The following is a 20673-nucleotide window of genomic DNA, read 5'->3' as shown; positions in this document are numbered from 1 at the left end:
TGTAGGCTGAGCCTGGATGAGGTAGATGGGATAAACCGGTCACATCAATCTTCCCCTCAAAAGATCAATTGAAAGTCATATATTGGGAAACGGCCTTGACTTCATCCCATAGAGCTTGCATGAACACTAACTTAACTGGCTGTTTTCTAAACCATAAATCATGGCCTTTTTGTGAAGCTTATTGGGATATTATCGAGAGCCCACTCGATCGTAAATTGTTTTTTCAGTTTAGGGTAGGATCACTTCCAGTTAAAGCTTTTACTTATAAATGGGCGCATCCCCCTAATGACAAATGTCATAAGTGTTTAGACATGGTTGAAACAACAGCCCACCTTTTCTTTGTATGCCCCCTTTATGTTGTTCCACGACGTAAATGGCTAAAACCCACTTGTTTAAATGTGGGCACCCAGAGGCATATAGAAGCCTTAAGAATATTAGAGTCAGACTGTACCCCTTGCATAGTTGTTGCTGTAGCCAAATTTTTAAGGTGGGCCTGGATTATCTGTACACGTTCTTTACTGCCACCCGCTGCTTGCTAGTACGATGAATGATCCTATTAATGCTGTACCTTTATTATGAATAATTTTTATTGGATCTTATATGCATTTTAACTTGATTTTTACCGACAGTAATCATTGGAATTTAATAACTTTTTATCTTGTCTATGGTTATGTACTATTTATTCTGTTTTGTGATATATGTAGTGTGCGTGCTTTTATGACACACTGTCGAATAAAGCTTTTGAAATTGAAAAAAAGGATGAGGTAGATCATTGGCTATCATTATGGGTTGATCACAAATGAGATAGATCCTGGGGTGTGCTAGCAATACCAACAAGCAGTGCTTAATTTGAGCTGGTGTTTTCCGGTGCTCAGCCCCGGCACTTAATTTTCAGCACCTGTACTTATGATAGACTGGACATGGAGGCACTGTCCGGCGAATTTAGAGATAAGGACAACAGCTGTTTATTAATTCAGTACACAAATTACTAATAACTGCCACCCAGAGCGTTTGTATAGCTTTTGGGGCCTGGAATTATCACACTTTTAAGTGTGATGGTGCTGTCATCGGCAGCTCCAGGCAGAGGCAACGGGTGGTGCAAGCTGTAGTGGCCTCCTGACGAGGGGCCGGGCACTTAATTTTTTACAAATTAAGCACTGCCAACAAGGCAGATCATGCAGTGTGCAAGACACACGGGAGGAAGATCAAGGCGCGTTTTTGCAGGTTGATAAAGCAAGTAGAGCAGATAATGCGAAGACTTTGGGTTGGAGCATGGTTTGCACTTGATTGTGAAGCACGTTGTACTTCATTTGCATCTCCTTCATATTGATAATGCACGCAATAGATTCCAGTTGCTGGGTCTGATGATCCTGCAGATGCTCAGTGCTGATTGGTTCGAGCTCATCCCTCCGTGCCCAGAAGACCTTTCTATCCCGGATGCCTGCGAAGAACACCTGGGGTGCCCCTCGCCCTACTTAATCAACCAGCCTTTATTTAAAATGCATGAAGCCTTTATATCAAAGTGTCTCTAATTAGCCAGATATAGGTCACCTCCTTTTTGATGAACAAGCGAATATAGATCCTGATTTCGATGACAAATTATAAGCAATTGTGGACATTCTAACGATGAACAGCCATTGGGTTTCTGTCCCGAATCTGTGGTCTCGTTGTTTCAACTTCGGAAAAAGCTTCAGCGGGTTCTGCGTCTGGAAGAAACATTTGCTGTGAAGTTTGAGGCTTTGGGGCGGTTCGCTTCCTGGCTGCATTTCAGATCTGATAGGGTTAATGGTAGCTGGGAATGTTTTGTAGGAAATTGACTTGCAGAGCGAGTGAGTGAGAAAGTGTGAGGGAAAGGGACGAACAAAGAAATGAGGAAAGAAACAAGGCAGGAGGAAAGAAGAAGAAAACAAAGAGAGGAATAAGGGGGAGAAAGAATAAAGGTAGGAGAGGACGTATGTAGTAGGTGGTGAGAAAGGGCAGAGCTTGAGAAGAATATGGAAAGTTGAGAGGGTGGGGGCTGGACAAGAGACGGTAGCGTAAAATAAAGAAACAGGGGGGGAGAATAAAATAAAGATGAGGAAGGGGGAGAAAGAACAAAATGTAGGAGAGGAGGTATGTAGTAAGGGGTGAGAAAGAGCAGAGCCGGAATATGGGAGGGTGAGTGGGTTGTCAGCTGGAGAAAAGACGATACCGTGTAAATAAAGAAATTGGGTAGATGGTAGATCAATAATATTGAGAAAAGGAGGGAGGAGAGAAGGTAGAGATGGGAGAAGAACGGAAAGAGGTAGAAAGGAGGCGACGAGGCAGCGAGGACTGGAAGTGAAGTTAGGACAACGAGAGAAAGACAACGAGTTTAAGGTTGACAGAGTACGTGTGGGTAGATAAAATGCAGTAAAAAATAAGAGCGAGAGAAATAGATGGATGAGGGTAAGATGAAAAAAGAAGCAAGAGTGGGACAGAGTGAGAGAAAGGAATAGAGCGGGAAAGAAGGAAAGAGATTAAAAAGTACAGGATAGGGAACGGTAAGGAAAGTGAGAGAATAAATGAGAGACAAAGGGAGAGTAAAGTAGGAACACGCAAAGAAGGGAGAGAACGCGGAGATGCGGAGGGCAGATAGAGAGCTCCGGCTCGGTATCTCCCCCCCCAGCTCACTCCTTTCCCACCCTCTCTGGGAGTCGCCCCCTCCTCCCCGCTGCCTGCCCCTGCGCTCACTCTTGGCCGCTGCCGAACTCCTCGCCTCAGCTGAGTCTCGATCGAGGTTTCCTCATCCCGCCGCCCGCCCTCCCTCGCTCCCGCCCTCCTCCGGACCTCGCTCGACCACAGAACAAGAAGTGACTGAGGCAGCCCGAGCCCCCTCACCGCTCCCGGATTCCTCTCTCCTCGGACCTCTCAGAGATGCTTCCTCCGGGCTGAGGAGCCGGCCGGCCGCTGACCCTGTCCCCGGCGAGGAGGAGCCGCGTCCCCGGCCCGGGACCCTCGGCCACCGGACCCCTGGCTGGATGGCTCTCGCGTTTTCGGAGCGGTCGAGGGATGTTCTTCCGCGGGCACCGGGCGTCTTCATGACTTCGTGTCCGAGGGTCTTCGCAGGAGGGCGGCGAGGGATACTTTCCAGCAGCCCAGCTCCTGAGGTACGAGGACTTGCACGCTCCGTTCTCAGTTCTCGTGTGCATGTTAGCGGGAAAGGTAGCTCGGTGGGTTTATGTATGAGCAGAAAACCGCGGTGGGAAACCTGCAGATCAAAGGTTAGAATCTTAGTGGACCACCCTCAAACTTTCATTCTTCAAATTTTGCTAATAGGAGTAACATTGAGTTGAGTAATAATACTGATGGCAGCTATTTATCCGGCTCCCGGTTAAACAATGACCTTTCTCTGCTCCTTAACCAGACCTCTGACTGAAAAGACACCGGTAGATGCTCTTCTGCCACTAACCAGGCAATTATGTGAAAATACGTTTTTAATGTTAAAACGGTTAATTACAGTGCTGCTCGACTTTGAGCAAAAGTTATTTAAAGCATTTACACAGCATTTATTTGAAGCATGTATTTTATTACGTGGGTTCATGGTGTGCAGACATAGTGTTCTGATGTCTTCAGGACAAAGGACACAAATGGACATCATTCTTGAGTCAGCGTCTCTGTTCCCTGCCTGCAGATGTGGCTACAGATGTTTTTTATTTATTCATTTGTTCTTTCTGTAGCCCTATTATCACGTGGGTAGTATCACTAACGTGTGTGGATTTTTAAAGAGTGGGACACCAGCCAGTTCCTATGCGGCAATGTGATATTAAGTCCCCATTAGATGCTTTAAAGGGTTCCCTTTAAGTTGAATGTTTAGAGGCTGCACATGTCTGAGGGGCCTCCGCCTGCTCCAGAATGAGCAGCTGGGGCTTTGGTGCTCCAGAATGTACTTCTCCCATGGCTCTCTGCCCAGCTTTGCTGGTTTTTGGCACATCCCCCATTTGGGACTTTTGGAGAAGATGCTCAGGCGAGGTTAAAAGTTGTTGGGAGAGATTTTCTTTCTTCTTCCCTTCTCCCTCCTTCGGTGATATGGACCCACTCCCAATTTGCACCCGATCACCCTCCCCAGTAACTGGCTGTACAGGATGCTGATGGAAGCTCATGTTCCTCTTCTTGGGCTCCAGTGACAAGAGATGCTCAAGAGGGAGGTGCTGTCATTTTTACACAGGTCTACACTCTCAGGGCAATGATTTTGCCTCAGTTGTACCACCTTAATACACGAATGCACAATAAGCAACAGAACAGGGACCAGTCAACTCTTTCAAAGGGCCTTCCACTGCGCAGCAATACGTTTCGGAGTGTTTTTAGTAACTTTCGAGCTGTTACAGCCAGAAACATTTATTTTGTTAAAATCTGCACATTTTTTTCTGTGTATATTTCTCTATCATGCCTCTCCTTCCCATTGCCAGCATCTCCTCTGCGTTCTTCCACTCTCTTTTCATTCCTCCCTCCTTCTCCCTGTTTCTCACCTTGCTCACTTTCTATGACTCCCCTTTCCCGCTCACTACCGGAAACTGAAAACTCTATTTTTTCTCTTCTCCTTTGAGACTCTTGCTTCTCTCTTTCACTCTCTCCCACCCACCCCGGACATGCCTCCTTTCACTGCCCCTTGGATATCTCTGCCACCTGCTCTCTCTTTTATGTTATAATTCCTTCACTTCCTTCTGGTTTCACTGTCTCTTCTGGTGTTTCATCTTGTCAGCTTCCTGCTGTTTCAAGATCTGACATTAGCATAGACCTTTTGATTTTACTAAAATTATATGTATAATATACTTATTAATATGGGCTGTTGGGTCAACCCTCTTCATCCATGTGTCGGTTGTTGTCGTTCACATTGTTTTCCACCTACTACAGCATACAGAATGTGACAATTGGCCAGCCCACTTCAACCATTATCTACCTTCACAGTTAGTGCTGGTATTCGGCTCTTTCACAAAGAGCACATCAATACACAAAGTAGGTTCCCTAGTGGCAGGGACTCCTATAACAATGTGTTCTTTCTGAGATCACAGAAGTGTTTTTGCTTTCAGACTTTTTTTTTATAATGTCGAGGGTTCAGCAGCTCCCAATACAACAAAGTTTTCCAGAAAATCTGACAGTACACACGCTGCCAAAAGCCAAAAGGCTGTCAGCCAATGCCAGACCAATTTACTTTTCCAATGCTTATTTTGTATCTTTCATGCCACACCTCACTGCTGTCTCCTGGTCTCGCTTTCCCATATGATGATCTTCTGTCCATATGATGTTTAGGTCTGGCATTAGCCAAGATTTTTTGATTTGACTAACATTATATTTATATTATGCTTACTTGTAGGAGCCTACAACCAGCCCTCTTTCTTTATTGCTCTGTTGTCATTCTCATTTTTCCACCCAAGACAGAATACAGCATGGGGCAGTGGGTCAGCCAAATTCATCAACTGGCTTCTTATCTGTGAATAATGGCATTCGACTCTTCCACAAGGAGCTTATCCACAAGGAATTCCCTTCAGTGCCAGGGACTACTACGGCAATGTACTTTTTCCCGAACCACAGAAGTGTTTTTGCTTTTAGCCAGTGCTTTTTTTTTTTACTATTGTCGAGGGCCCAGCAACTTGGTAAAGTTTTACAAAAACCATGACTAAACAAACACTTACAAAAGTCAATATAAAAACTGTTTAATTTCTCAAGTTCATGTGTGGCTAATTAGGTAAATTCTTTGTATTTAACTCAGTATTAAACCAGGACCACAGGTCCCAGAAGTCTTAGAAAAATTGTGACCTGACCAGTAGCAGCTGCTACTGGGCTGTAGTGGTTGTGTAGGGTAAAAAAAAAAAAAAAAAAAATGAAATCAATCACTTACCTTACCGGTGGCCACCTTTTCTCCGTCTTCGTCCTCTTCTCGACAAAACAGAAAGCACCCAGGCTCCCCTGACCAATCACAACACTGCCTTACAGCAGCGTTGTGATTGGTCTGAGCGCCGTGGTTCAGCACTCAGAGAGGGACTGGGAGGCTGGCCTGTTCTCCACTGTGCTGTACAACACAGCCTGGTGGAATAACATGCCAACTGCTCATGATGGTTTGGCCGGGACGAGACGGGCAGCCAAACCCTCATGTGCACTTAGAAGAGTGCAACCATTCCTCCCCCTGCTCTGCGTGAGGCGCAGCCGTGCCCTGCCCCGCCCGCACCTTTACACAGCGAATAATGAAAAATAAAATGACATTATTATCATTTTAGTTTTCTTGTGGGGCAACGCCCCTCCGCCCTAACGGAGGAGCCGCCCCTGTCTAACTACTCATGCAGGGACCTGTGAAACTTGGCAGCTGTGCAAAACGCTGGCAGCCAATGCCAAACCAATTTGCTTTGCCAATGCTTGTTTTGTATTTCCCATGTCACACCTCGATGCTGTGTCCTGGTTTCTGTTTCCCCTGTGGCGTCCTAATGTCTGCTTGATGTTGCATTTTCCATGTCATACCTTCCTGCCCTGTTTCTTAGCTTTCTTTTGCTTGCTTTGCCCCCCCCCCTCCAATCCCAGCCCTCCCCTCCCACCCCTCCAAGTAATTAGTTCACATGCAGGAGGGACGAGAGCTGTGTGAAGGTGTCACTCCCCCAGCCTAACCAGAGTTCTTTCTGCTCCTGCTACCCAGTCAGAGCCAGTGACACGAAGAAGCTGGTCGCTGAGCTATGCGGATTGAACAAGCATCAATCCCTCACCCAGCTGTGCACCCCTCCTCCCCCTGAAACGTGATGCTTTTCCTCAGAACCCTGAATGGGCTCGAAGAGGCCAGGCCTGCCCCCTTCTCCGGGGCGGAGTGGTCTGATTTCACCGGGACCAGGGGCTTGTAATGCTATAACTCGCTACGACGGATGCATTCCCACACTGTTGCTCTTCTGGGATCAACTCGTACTGCCTGGGGCACTTTGTGTCAAACAGACGCTACAAGAGGAAAGACAATAGCAGGTTTCTGAGTTACAGAACATTGTTTTTGTACCGCTCCCCAGGGGTTATTCCGCCCTCGATGCAGAGCTGTGCTGTTATTTGCCTGTAACTGCATTAACTCTTGCTTGACCCCCGTCCGAGCCCTTTTAGATATATTTAAATCGCTCCTCATTTTTCCAGCCCTTCTGGGGTCACCGTCTCTGTTGCAAATCCAGCTGTCGTTTTCAGGGGCACACCCACGCTTCAATTTCTTTTAGCAATGGCACCAGTGAAGGGTCTGGGAACGCTGGCTCCCGCCCCTTCCTTGTCTCCTGTCACTCAGCCAGCTCCCATATATTTTTTAGTTTTTGTATAGCGCACAATGCATAACATAGTTGCGTCTAGGTGATGGAGAAATCAGATTAGGGCAGTAGTTCCCAAACTTTTGACTCCTTAGGACCCCCATTGAGTCACCACTGGAAGCCGGGGACCCCCAAGCAATTTGAATGATATACATTTCTAATATTAAAACAGTAATTCGAAAAATATAAACCCATGTGTGCACACAAAACAAGTACTCAAATTACTAAGGATTTTAGTATTTTATATTGAAATCATTTGCAAAAAAACGAAAAACCTTTAATGGGAAGGTTGGTGCTGCATCTCCGTGACTAACATTTAAATGACTGGTTTTATTTTGCAGCACCAGGCTCCGGCTACTGCCAGGGCCAGACTGGAAACCCAAAGCAGCCCTGGCAAATGTTTTCAGACCAGTCCCTATAAGTTGCAAACCAAATGCAGTGAGTGAGCCTGACTACTACAAAGGGGGCTTTGGGAGTCTCTCCCCCCAAGAAAATGTAGGAAACAATGGTGCATTCTACAACACATTTGTCATTATATATTGATTTGTATTAGCTTTTAAAGAATAGTAAATGATGACCTTACTATGCACCAGGATACCACAATCTTTGTTGGGGTTCTTCAAAGAGTCCCTTATTATCACCCTCCAACAGTGCCTCTCATCTCTTTACATCACACACATATAGAGACATGAATCATACTTGTATATCAGGGTTTAGAAAACGTTACATAAGGCAAAGGCGACTACAAGGTGTAGCGTTCACATGTCATTCATACTGGTAGGCCTTTTTAAAGAGTGCTTCGTCTGGAGAAGCACAAACGTGGGATTCAAAACATAACACTTGGTTAGCATGGACTTTAAAAATAAAAATGTATTTCCACCCAAGTAAACCTTTTTATCAGCGTCAGGATAATGAAAGACTGGGAAAAAACCTAAGTTACTAACTTGTACCATGCAGTTTGCAAGTAGCTCTTTGATGACAGTTTATAGGTCACTGTGCTAGATTACGATTGTCACTTATGAACTGCACAGTAACAAAAGAATCTCTGACAAAAGCAGTAACCCACTGACCTATGCACGTAAAATACTGTTTCTTAAAATGCATGGTACACATTCTTTGCAGTAGGCATATTAACCTTCTGTGCTACATAAGATAAGTCAAAGCTACCACTGGACAAAACTCTCAACTCTCTCCAACAGTTACATTAATCACTGGTGTTATCTTGACAGTTTTATTGTTGCTTGAAAACTGCTAATTATACAAGAAACTATGCAGTGCTTTTGAAACTGCTGCCTGAGGACCCCCTGGGTATGTGTCACGGACCCCTGGGGGTCCGCGGACCCCAGTTTGGGAAACACTGGGTTAGGGGAAAGGGACGTGTATTTCAGGCTCTTGGACGCCAGATGAGGATGTTGTGGTATTAGAAAAGGTGGAGGTGAGATCTTTTTCCTGAATCTGAGGAGGGCGGTGGGTTGGATATGGAAGAAAGTACCTTGTGCCACAGGGAGGATACCACGACTGAGAAGTGCGCGTCTCGTCAGGTCCTGCAGGTGGTTTTTGGGTTGATTAAAAGGTTGTGTCCCTCTGGGTGCAGACATTTTGTGCATTGATGTTGTTTGATTTTTCTTCCTGCACATAGGAGAAAGCAGAGCCGCCAAGTCATCTTGGCGAGTAAGTCACTGTTGGTTTTTACACTGTTGGGTGATGTGTGTTTTTGCACAGGCAGAATGAGTGTAACTATCCTGTTATTGGTTTGCTCTAGCCTATTGATTTGGTGGGAGGGCAGTCTGGAGTGTAGTGTGTGGTGCTGTAGTCAAAGCGAGAATTTACCGGGGCTCTGGCCACAGCTCACCAAATTGGGTCAGTGAAGGGGAGGATCCTTTTCAGGCATTTCATGTGGAAGGTGGATTGAACCACTGTGATTAACTTGAAATTTAAGGGGAGGTCGGTGTCCAGGTGGTTCTGAGGTTTCTTGTGCTGATTTGTAATAGGAGCTGCTACACCGGCACCTACACTTCGTCTCAGTGGCATCAGAGAAATGGAAACAGACTACATCCATCACTCTTCGTCAATCAAATCCTGAGTCAAATATTTAAATCAACCTATTAGATTGCCCCACCCAGTAAACTCATGCTCCTATTGGCTCTGTATTCCTCTGATTTCAAGATGCTATGGCAGCTGGGCACTTACATAGTTCCCTTTTCGAACCTATCCAGTTTTTCTCACCACCAAAATCAGGCCTAAGGTTTCCAGCCCCCTGTCTGCTTACACTCTTCTGTAGATGAATCATATCTAACCACCTCTAGTAAACAAATAAAGAAAGTTGACAGTAGTGTACACATTCCTATGCTTTCTCATAATCCCATCTGAATGTGTTGTCATATGCACCTTCCGTTGGTTAGTTCCTGGCCTTATGGTTTCTTATACAAATTGACTCATATCAAAAACTTCCTTTTGGTAAGCCTAACATATAGTATTATGCCCCATTTTAAATAAGTTATGTGTAGTGTCTGATTCTGCATGTCCCAGACTTCCTCATACAATTATGTCACTATCTGTTTTATGTGTACTAACCTATTTCTTGGAGGAGTAAAACCCCTTGTTGATTGTCCTAGCTTAGTTACTGTGAAATCTCCTAGTTCCAAGATCACCACTGCGATGTAATAACAAGCTCTGTGCAAAATTCGTCAAAAACTTTTTTGTCTTCTCATTTCATTTTCCTAGTTTTAGGTCTGGTCTAGAGAAAGCTTTATCTGCGTCGCCAACCCCATGTAATAAAAAAGCATACATAGAGGGGCTTTGGGTCAGCCTCTTCATTCATTGGATTGTTCAGCTGTCATTCACATTTTGCTCCACGCACCAGAGCATACAGCACAGGGCATTGTAAGTGATACCGTTTGGAGTGGTTGTATGTGTTTCTAATAGAAACGTAGATATAATAATAATTGCTCTACCTTTCCAAGGCCAGTCCTATTGGCTTTGACTAGGTCTGCTTCTTTACCACTGCTGAAAGCACTCCCTGCATCCTTTTGGAATTAAAAATGAAAAAAAAAGATGCTTTTGCTCTAACCGCTGCCACCATCTCCTATATTAAGATGTTTTAGTTTTTTTTAAATCGTTGCATGCGGGGGAGGGTGTAACATAGCAAGGACTCTTTTGATGACCAATGGGCTATCCAGGAGGGTGTGTGCGTTTCATCCGTGTACCTGTTTGAATCAAAATATCTTGTCTCATATCTCGGGTAACTCCTTGTTGGAGCGAGTTTAGTGTTAAAGCCATGTAGCCATGGTAGAAGGTTGTGGTGGGAGGTGAACACAGGATTTTGGGACCTGCTGTGTCAAAAACAAGAGTTAGAGGCTAGTCTTAAGCGTTGACGGGCAGGGTGGGAGCGAATATTGGTGGTAACCGAGTGAACTCCAAGACATTATGAAAAGGCGTGTATGTTGTTTCCTGAAGATATGCTAAATAGTCTTTCTTCAGTCTTCTCTAAAACTAGGAGGGTGCCTTTGGTATTTAGTGTGGTAGAATACTATAACAAAAGTTAAAGTTCGTAAGCAGTGCTTTTTTTACTCCTGCTTTGGTAATATAGGGTTGGCATAGGTCAAGGGTTTCCCTCATTTGCACCGGACCACCTCTCCATACAAGTGAGGTAACCAGGGCCGGACTGGGAACGAATACCGGCCCTGGCAAAGTGCTCGGCTGTTGGGGGTGCGACCGAGCTCTTTGCCGGAGCCGGTTTTCGGCCGATTTTGTTACAGGGCCGATTTTGCAACTATGCTGCAAAAACGGTCCTGTAACAAAAACGGCCCCCAGGGGGCCCAAAACCGGCCCCCACCCTTGCGGCGCACCGGGGGATTACCCGGTGCCCGCAACGGCCAGTCCGGCCCTGGAGGTAACACTAACTGCATGTAGCATGAAGGACATGTAGCAAAATGTCCGCTTATGCAATGTGCATTAAAGAAGAGTCTGCATAAACCTCTATGGACTCTGCTCCAAAAACAAAAATCCGCCTGCAGAGTCGCACATGGACCAGCACGTGAATGCATAGGTGCAATTTGTTGACAATCAAGCCCCAAGACCCTTGTCTTTGTCTGATCTACGTTCATACCTGTTTGTAGACTTAAGCGCATTTCATGACGAACACTATGTCCCACACATGCAACCACTTTCATATCTGCCCACATTCCCCATTTTCTAGATCCAGATCTAACTTCTTATAGGTCGTGTTACTAGCTGTATGAGGTTGATGCATTTAGGGGGACAGGTTATCTGTCCTACCAGCTGTGACAGCGCAACATAGGCAGAATCTCCAATGAATCAGAATCTCTCCTTTGCTTATAAACTAATAAATGCGGTCAATAACCAGTTTCTCCAACTCTTCAATTTTAAATGTGCATTGTATAAAACATTAATGGAGGGGAAACATCCATTACAACACATCCATTACAACGCACTACCTTTACAACACAACTGTTACAATGCAACTGCCTTTACAACGCATGCCATTACAACACATTCCATTACAATACATTCCATTACAACACATGTCACTACAACGCATGCCATCATAACGCATTATGACGTAAGTAATGGAGATTTTTTAGTTTTAGGGTGGGTATGAGTTTTAGGGTGCATGGGAATAGTAATTCTTACCCCTACACTATCCAACACTTTCCCTATTGTTGCATTCACTGGAGTGGGAATAGTAATTTTTACCCCTACACTATCCAACACTTACCCTACTGTTGCACTCACTGGAGTGGGAATAGTAATTTTTACCCCTACACTATCCAACACTTACCCTACTGTTGCACTCACTGGAATGAGAATAGTAATTTTTACCCCTACACTATCCAACACTTACCCTACTGTTGCCCTAAAAGTATTATGCGTTGTAATGGTATGCGTTGTAATGGTGTGAATTGTAATGGAATGCGTTCTAATTGTAGTTTTAAAAAATGTGTTGTAATGGCATGCGTTGTTAAATCATGCGATGTAATGGTAGTTGTGATGTAAAATCTGCGTTGTAAAAGCATGCGGTGTAATTGTTTGCATTGTAACGTCATATATTCGAATGTAGTGACCGGAAATGCCCCTTCAAAGCAATTTTGCTTGATACTTGTGTTAATATTATCCACCTATTAGATAGCCCCACTAATGCTCTCCCTGACCTTTGTGGGCAAAGTGTGCCCGAGTGTCACAGTATCCCACTCACGCTCACTGTAATAGCAACAACACCTTGGCCCCCCTGGGACATCACAACTTCCGGACTTGAATTGTATTACTCACATTGTGAACATGTGTGAACTTACACTTTAAAGTTTTAAGTTTATCCTTCTTGAAACTCACTATTTAGTGTCTACTTTGAACTCCCGAACCGCTCTGTATTGTTGGTCACCTGGACTGTTTTGTGATCAACAAATGTAACTTCACTGGCTTCCTGTTTTTTGCCGTCATTGCACCCCGTAGCTTCTCTATATTGTTGGTCACCTGGGCTGTTTTGTGACCAACGAGTGTTACGTCACCGCCTTCCTGTTTTATGGACAGCAGGAAGGCTCACATTCCCCGTCAACACTCCTTTGACACCTGGCATAACATTAGGCGGCATATTTACAAGGGGATATCGCCACCAGAACGTCACTTTTAGCAACGTTCTGGTATGCCCTTCTCCATTTTTATAAAGTTTCGTTAAACCACTTTTTGCAAATATGGCCCCTTTACACGCATCACTTAGTGTGAAAGGGGTGTACAATGGGTGTTCCTGTGGGTGTTTCACTTCAACACCCATTGCTTTTGTCGCTGCCCCAGATTTACAAGGAGGTGTAAATCTTAGGCGGCACCAAAAACTAACGCCATGCAAGAGCAGGCATTAGAATGCCAAAACAAGGAGAAATACTTTTATTTCTTCTCGTTTTTGCTTTTTCTATGTGTGCTGCAGAATGCAGCACACATAGAAAGAGGAAAGTGACATTAATGATTGTTTATGTGCAGGAAGGGACACCTTCCTGCACATAAATAATCATTCCCTGCAACGGTGCGAGGGTGCCTGCGTTGGCGCTAGGCAGCTATATTTTTTGCGCCAGCTCTAGGGAAAAACACAGAAGTGAGCAGTATTCTTGTGAATATGGCGTATCGCTGCCTTTTGAAAATGTCGGAGCGCGGTGCTGCCAAATTTTTTGCAGCTCCGCACTCTGACATTTGCTCGTAAATATGAGCCAAGCTCTCTTGTTTTTCGGACTTTGAAGTCTATATAAAAGAATCTTGCCTTGCCTAAATGCACCTCTGCCCGTCTGCTTCACACCACCCTGGCCTCCCTGATATGTTAGATGGACCAGTGAGTGTCATCGCCTGGTACAGTAGCAAGATCCATTGCCTCCCATAAAGTGTTTGATGCCAGAACGTGTTGTATAGCAATGATTCAACCATACCTGGTATAGCAACAAATGCCACTGTCTCACATATATCAGCAAAAGGCATCCGCTTTAGTACGGCAGCGGGCACCATTGCTTCGGGCATATCAGTGAATGCTTTTGTCTCACATACACCAGTGAATGCCATCAGCTTTAGTATAGCAGTGAGTGCCATTCCCACTGGCATACGAGCGAGTGACCTCGTCATCACCTTTCATACAGTATTGAGTGCCACCTCTCCTGGTGTAAGAGCAAGTGCCACTGATTCACATATTACAATAAATGCCATCAATTTCAGTATAGGAGTGAGTGCCATCGCCCCTGGCTAAGCAGGGAGTGCCATTGCCTCTAATATAAAAGTGAATACTACCAACCCTGATGTTCTTGAGAATTCGATCACTTGTCGTATAGTAGTGAGTGCCACAACCTGTGCGGTAGCAGAGTGTGTCGCCAACAATGAATGGCATTGCTTCTAATGGTACGGTGAATGACAGTGAATGGCATAGCTTCTTATGGTACAGTGAATGACATTGAATGGCATCGCTTCTTATGGTACCGTAAATGCCACCGTTCCTGACTTAACGTTGAACGCCATTGCCTCCGGAGTAACAGTCGGCGTTGTTGTCTGTAATATAACAGCAGATGCCATCAACCCTGTTACACCATGAATGCCATCATCTCTGGCTCAGTTGTAAATTCCATTGCCTCTCATCTAACAGTGAATGTCATTGCCTCTGATATAACAGAGAATGTGTTCCCATCCTATCGCAGGAATTGCTAGAGCTTTTGTGTTGCAGCCGGGTCATGCTTTCTGATAAAACGGTGAATGCTATCACCCATGGCACAACAGTGAGTGCCATTGCCCCTGGTATAGAAGTGAATGCCATCACCCTTAGTAGAGTAACAAGTGCCATCACCTCTGGCTAAGAAGAGAGGGCCATTGCCCATGCATTGAAGTGAATGCCATCACCTCTGGTACAGCATAGAGTGCTGCTTCTGGTATGCCATCTATAATATAATAGTGAATGCAATCACCTTCAGTGTAACAGCCAGGGCCATTTCACTAATATATGAGCAAGTGCCATCAACTCTCACGTAACAGTGAATGCCATCAGCCTTAGTATAGCAGCAAGTGACAACACCCCTGGCTAAGAAGAGAGTGCCATTGCCCATGCATTGAAGTGAATGCCATCACCTCTGGCACAGCACAGAGTGCTGCTTCTGGTACTGCAGTCAACATCAGCACTCCTGGAATAGATCCTCGTGTAATAGTTTCTTGCCCTTTGAACAGCAGTGAATGCTGTTGTTTTCTTTACTCAGAATTGCCCTTACTGCAAGAAGATATATTTACTGCACGCGTTTAATACCTCCTAATCTGTGTTTTTAACAGCAAAAAGGAGTATAACATGTGGAATCGGTTTTTACCACACCATTGAGCGCCATTGCCTGTGGTATAACATGTGTGCTATTGCCCATGATATAGCACGAGTGCCATTGCCTATGGTAGAGCATGAGTGCCATTGCCTATGGTAGAGCATGAGTGCCATTGCCTATGGTATAGCATGAGTGTCATTGCCTATGGCATGAGTGCCATTGCCTATGGTAGAGCATGAGTGCCATTGCCTATGGTAGAGCATGAGTGCCATTGCCTATGGTAGAGCATGAGTGCCATTGCCTATGGTAGAGCATGAGTGTCATTGCCTATGGTAGAGCATGAGTGCGATTGACTATGGCAGAGCATGAGTGCCATTGCCTATGGTAGAGCATGAGTGTCATTGCCTATGGTAGAGCATGAGTGTCATTGCCTATGGTAGAGCATGAGTGCCATTGCCTATGGTAGAGCATGAGTGCCATTGCCTATGGTAGAGCATGAGTGCCATTGCCTATGGTAGAGCATGAGTGCCATTGCCAATGGTAGAGCATGAGTGCCATTGCCTATGGTATAGCATGAGTGCCATTGCCTATGGTAGAGCATGAGTGCCATTGCCTATGGTATAGCATGAGTGTCATTGCCTATGGTATAGCATGCGTGTCATTGCCTATGGTGTAGCATGAGTGCCATTGCCTATGGTATAGCATGAGTCCCATTGCCTATGGTATAGCATGAATGCCATTGCCTATGGTATATAGCATGAGTGCCATTGCCTATGGTATATAGCATGAGTGTCATTGCCTATGGTAGAGCATGAGTGCGATTGACTATGGTAGAGCATGAGTGCCATTGCCAATGGTAGAGCATGAGTGCCATTGCCTGTAGCAGAGCATGAGTGCCATTGCCTGTGGTATAGAATGAGTGCCATTGCCCGTGGTATAGAATGAGTGCCATTGCCCATGGTATATCATGAGTGCCATTGCCCGTGGTATATCATGAGTGCCATTGTCCATGGTATAGCATGAGTGCCATTGTCCATGGTATAGCATGAGTGCCATTGTCCCTGGTATAGCATGCGTGCCATTGCCCCTGGTATAGCATGCGTGCCATTGCCCCTGGTATAGCATGAGTGCCATTCCCCGTGGTATAGCATGAGTGCCATTCCCCGTGGTATAGCATGAGTGCCATTCCCCGTGGTATAGCATGAGTGCCATTCCCCGTGGTATAGCATGAGTGCCATTCCCCGTGGTATAGCATGAGTGCCATTCCCCGTGGTATAGCATGAGTGCCATTCCCCGTGGTATAGCATGAGTGCCATTCCCCGTGGTATGTACTCATGCATTCCCCGTGGTATAGCATGAGTGCCATTGGCCGTGGTATAACATTAGTGCCATTGGCCGTGGTATAGCCTGAGTGCCACTGGCCGTGGTATAGCCTGAGTGCCACTGGCCGTGGTATAGCCTGAGTGCCACTGGCCGTGGTATAGCCTGAGTGCCACTGGCCGTGGTATAGCCTGAGTGCCACTGGCCGTGGTATAGCCTGAGTGCCACTGGCCGTGGTATAGCCTGAGTGCCACTGGCCGTGGTATAGCCTGAGTGCCACTGGCCGTGGTATAGCCTGAGTGCCATTGGCCGTGGTATAGCCTGAGTGCCATTGCCTGTGGTATAGCCTGAGTGCCATTGCCTGTGGTATAGCCTGAGTGCCATTGCCTGTGGTATAGCCTGAGTGCCATTGCCTATGGTATAGCCTGAGTGCCATTGCCTATGGTATAGCCTGAGTGCCATTGCCTATGGTATAGCCTGAGTGCCATTGCCTATGGTTTAGCATGAGTGCCCTTGCCTATGGTATAGCATGAGTGCCGTTGCCTATGGTATATAGCATGAGTGCCATTGCCTTTCATAAAGCAGAGCACCATCACTGCTGATATAACAGCGATTACCGTCACCAATCAATCAGTAATCTTATAAAGCGCGACTACTCACCCATGAGGGTCTCAAGGCTTTGATTTAGGGGTTTTCAGGCTGATTTAGGCAGACCATAGGAATGGGAGGGAGTGCTGTCTCCTATGTTTTAGCAGCAGATGTCATCATGCTTAGTATATCAGTTAAAATCACCACCCCAGGTATGGAAGTGCATCCCAGTTATGGAAGTGCATCCCAGGCATGGAAGTGCATCCCAGGCATGGAAGTGCATCCCAGGCATGGAAGTGCATCCCAGGCATGGAAGTGCATACCGTCCTCTCTGAAAGGGAAAAGTGTCATTGCCTCTGGTATAGCAGCGAGGTCTGTGTCTACAGTACGGCTTCAGGTGCTTCACCTGTTTTATAGCAGTGACTGACATCACTTCTGGAATACTAATGAGCGGCATAACATTCAACTATCAGTGAGTACCAGGGTATCTACTAGAAGAGTTAGTGCTGGCATTTGTGCAATGCAAACACCAATGGGTCTACTGTGACACTAATAGCGGTGAGCACCATCTCCTCTGGTACAGCAGTGAGTGCCAAGACAATTGGTGTACCATTAAGTTACACGTCTGGAATAACAATGTTTCAGGGGGTGCTGTTGCCTCCGATAAACCAGTGACTGCATTTATCTCGGATATAGCCGGGGGGACTGTTGCCTCTGATAAATCAGTGACTGCTGTCAACTTTCAGTGACTGCTGACACCACTGATGTAGCCGGGAGTTCTGTTGCCTCCGATAAATCAGTGACTGGTGTAACCTCTGATGCAGCCAGGAGTGTTGTTGCCTCCTGTAAATCAGTGACTGCTGTTGTCTCGGATATAGCCGGGAGGATTGTTGCCTCTGATAAATCAGTGACTGCTGACACCTTTCAGTGACTTCTATCGCCTCTAATGCAGCCGGGGGTGCTGTTGCCTCCGATATATCAGTGACTGCTGTCACCTTTCAGTGACTGCCGACACCTCTGATGCAGCCGGGAGTGCTGCTGCCTCCGATATATCAGTGACTGCTGTCACCTTTCAGTGACTGCTGCCGACACCTCTGATGCAGTCGGGAGTGTTGTTGCCTCTAATAAATCAGTGACTGCTGTCATCTTTCAGTGACTGCTGGCACCTCTGATGTAGCTGAGAGTGCTGTTGCATCTGATAAATCAGTGACTGCTGCTACCTTTCAGTGACTGCTATCGCCTCTGATGCAGCCGGGAGTGCTGCTGCCTCCGATAATTTATTAAATCATATCACTTCTCAAGGAGCAGGGAGTGCCCGTACCTCCGATAAAGGAGTGACTGCTATCACCGCCGGTGTTGCAGTCAGTGTCAGGGCCTCAGATAAAGTAGTGAGTGATAACACCTACAGCCTGGCAGACTATGCCGTTACCGCTGATAAAGTAGCGAATTCTCTCACCTCTGTTGGCGAGCGGGGCACACAGTTCCTCCAATAAAATTGCAAACGACTTCACGCCTATGATGTGGCCGGAAGTGTAGTTGCCTCTAACATAGCAGTGAATGCTATTCCCACTGGTACTGCAGCAGCCTCAGGTATGACGTCAATCATGGGCAAAGACCAAACCATCTGAACCCTCACCCCCCTCTTCAAAAGAAATGTGGGTTATTCCAAAATAGTCTTCCTGTGACGTAGCCTGGGATGTGCTGCTCGGTCAGCACGCGCTTCAGGGTAAAGTTTTTATGGTGCCCCTGTGGAAACTCCCTGCCATGAACTTGTTGAAATAAAGTGTGTCTGAGACAGTCTGGAGATAAGAGGCTCAAGCAGCGGTTTGGAATCCATGACTCCACTGTGAGGCAGACAGCTCCAGGGGTGGCTAATGAGAGGGCACGTCTTGTTTAACACCTCAAGCCCCGTGGGTTGTGTTACTTTACTCATTTCCGGTCCGTCCTGGGCGCTCTGTTCGTTCAGGTACCTCCTTCGGGCCTTGTTTACCCTCTGCCCCCAGTAATGAGCATGTCATTAGAAAAGGATACTGTTTCCATTTCGTCGTCCAACATTTTTGGAATTTTGTTCCTGCTGGCAGTGTCTCCGCCGGGCCTGGCCGTCTGTAGGAAAATGCTGAAAACTCATGTTTCGAGTAAATCTTTTCTAGTTGCGTCGCTCGTTGCTCGCAAACAGAGCGAAGCGCCTGTACTGCAGTGCGATGCCCTCTGGTCGCTTTTCCTCGACTAGACCTGCCCTCCTTGCGCACTAAACCGGTTGCCCTGGTGTTTGGGGCGGTTTAAAATGCTCGTGCTCAGCCTGGCACTTGTGAGGATTCAACCCAGATCTGTGACTGGGGTGAGTGTCTGAAAAGTTTCAGCGCTCCGTCCATCATCTCCTTGTGCTTGCTTTGTTCGCCCTAAATTGGCAGGGTATGCCCTGACAAGGGTCCCTTGCTCACTTTGCCACTGGATTCAAGCTAGCCTGGCTGATGAGGGGTGTTATTCTGAAACCTGTCTGAGGATGCTTGTTTCCAGCCCAGGGAAGACCTGGCTTGGCAGTTCGGGCTGGACTGTTCATATGAGGCATAGGGTCAAGACTGATTTGCATATGACTAGGTCTGAACTGGGGTGGCGATGTGAGCTAAAGAACGATGATGGATTCAACCCAGATCTGTGACTGGGGATGAGTGTCCGAAAAGTTTCAGTGCTCCGTCCATCATCTCCTTGTGCTTGCTTTGTTCGCCCTAAGTTGGCAGGGTTTGTATGGCCAGACGTGGGTCCCTTGCTAACTTTGCCACTGGATTCAAGCTAGCTTGGCTGATGAGGGGTGTTACTCTGAAACCTGTCTGAGGAGGTTTGTTTCCAGCACACGGAGAGACCTGGCTTGGCAGTTCGGGTTGGATTGTTCATATTAGGCATAGGGTCAAGACTGATTTGCATATGACTAGGTCTCAACTGGGGTGGCGAAGTGAGCTAAAGAACGATGATGGATTCAACTCAGATCTCTGACTGGGGGCGAGTGTCTGAAAAATGTCAGTGCTCCGTCTATTATCTCCCTGTGCTTGCTTTGTTCGCCCTAAGTTGGCAGGGTATGCCCAGACAAGGGTCCCTTGCTCACTTTGCCACTGGATTCAAACTAGCCTGGCTGATGAGGGGTGTTACTCTGAAACCTGTCTGAGGATGCTTGTTTCCAGCCCAGGGAAGACCTGGCTTGGCAGTTTGGGTTGGACTGTTCACTGAGGAACATGGTCAAGACTGATTTGCATACGGCTATGGGGTGGCGAAGTGAGCTAAAGAACGATTATGGATTCAACCCAGATCTGTGACTGGGGGTGAGTGTCTGAAAAATGTCAGCGCTCCGTCCATCATCTCCTTGTGTTTGACTTGTGAGGCGCACCAGTATTCACTTATGGGGATAGGGTTGTATTTGTCATCATCGGATTTTGACCCTCAGCAAGAGAGAGAGACAGAGAGGCAGAAAAGGGAGAAACACATTAATATAGAGAGATGAAAAATATACAGAGAGAGAAAGGAGGCCATGCAAGAGTGTCATGAGAGGAAGGGTAGAGCGGTGAGAAAAAGCGAAACGAGGAGGAGTCAAAACGGTGCACCCTAGGGATTTGGCAGCTAATCTTTATTTATTTCATTATTTATTTTTGTTGAAGAGGCCTGTGTGGGAGTTGTCCTTCAGATCTTCTTGTGTTTGTGTTCCATTACTCTTG

At 46.3% G+C, this 20673-nt stretch overlaps 1 protein-coding gene across 1 annotated transcript in view; it reads left to right on the top strand.

Moving 5' to 3' along the window:
• Positions 1–2815: 2815 nt before the first annotated feature.
• The window catches only part of PLEKHG2 (pleckstrin homology and RhoGEF domain containing G2), a 458610-nt gene continuing 440752 nt past the window's right edge, over positions 2816–20673 (top strand). The window contains exon 1 of the mRNA XM_078661322.1: positions 2816–3128. The gene's annotated coding sequence lies outside the window, so the exon portion shown is untranslated. The remainder of the gene's footprint in view (positions 3129–20673) is intronic.

This window comes from Lissotriton helveticus, chromosome 9 (genome assembly GCF_964261635.1).
Source record: "Lissotriton helveticus chromosome 9, aLisHel1.1, whole genome shotgun sequence".
Classification (NCBI taxonomy): Eukaryota; Metazoa; Chordata; class Amphibia; order Caudata; family Salamandridae; genus Lissotriton; species Lissotriton helveticus.
This window is presented reverse-complemented; position numbering and strand designations above follow the sequence as displayed.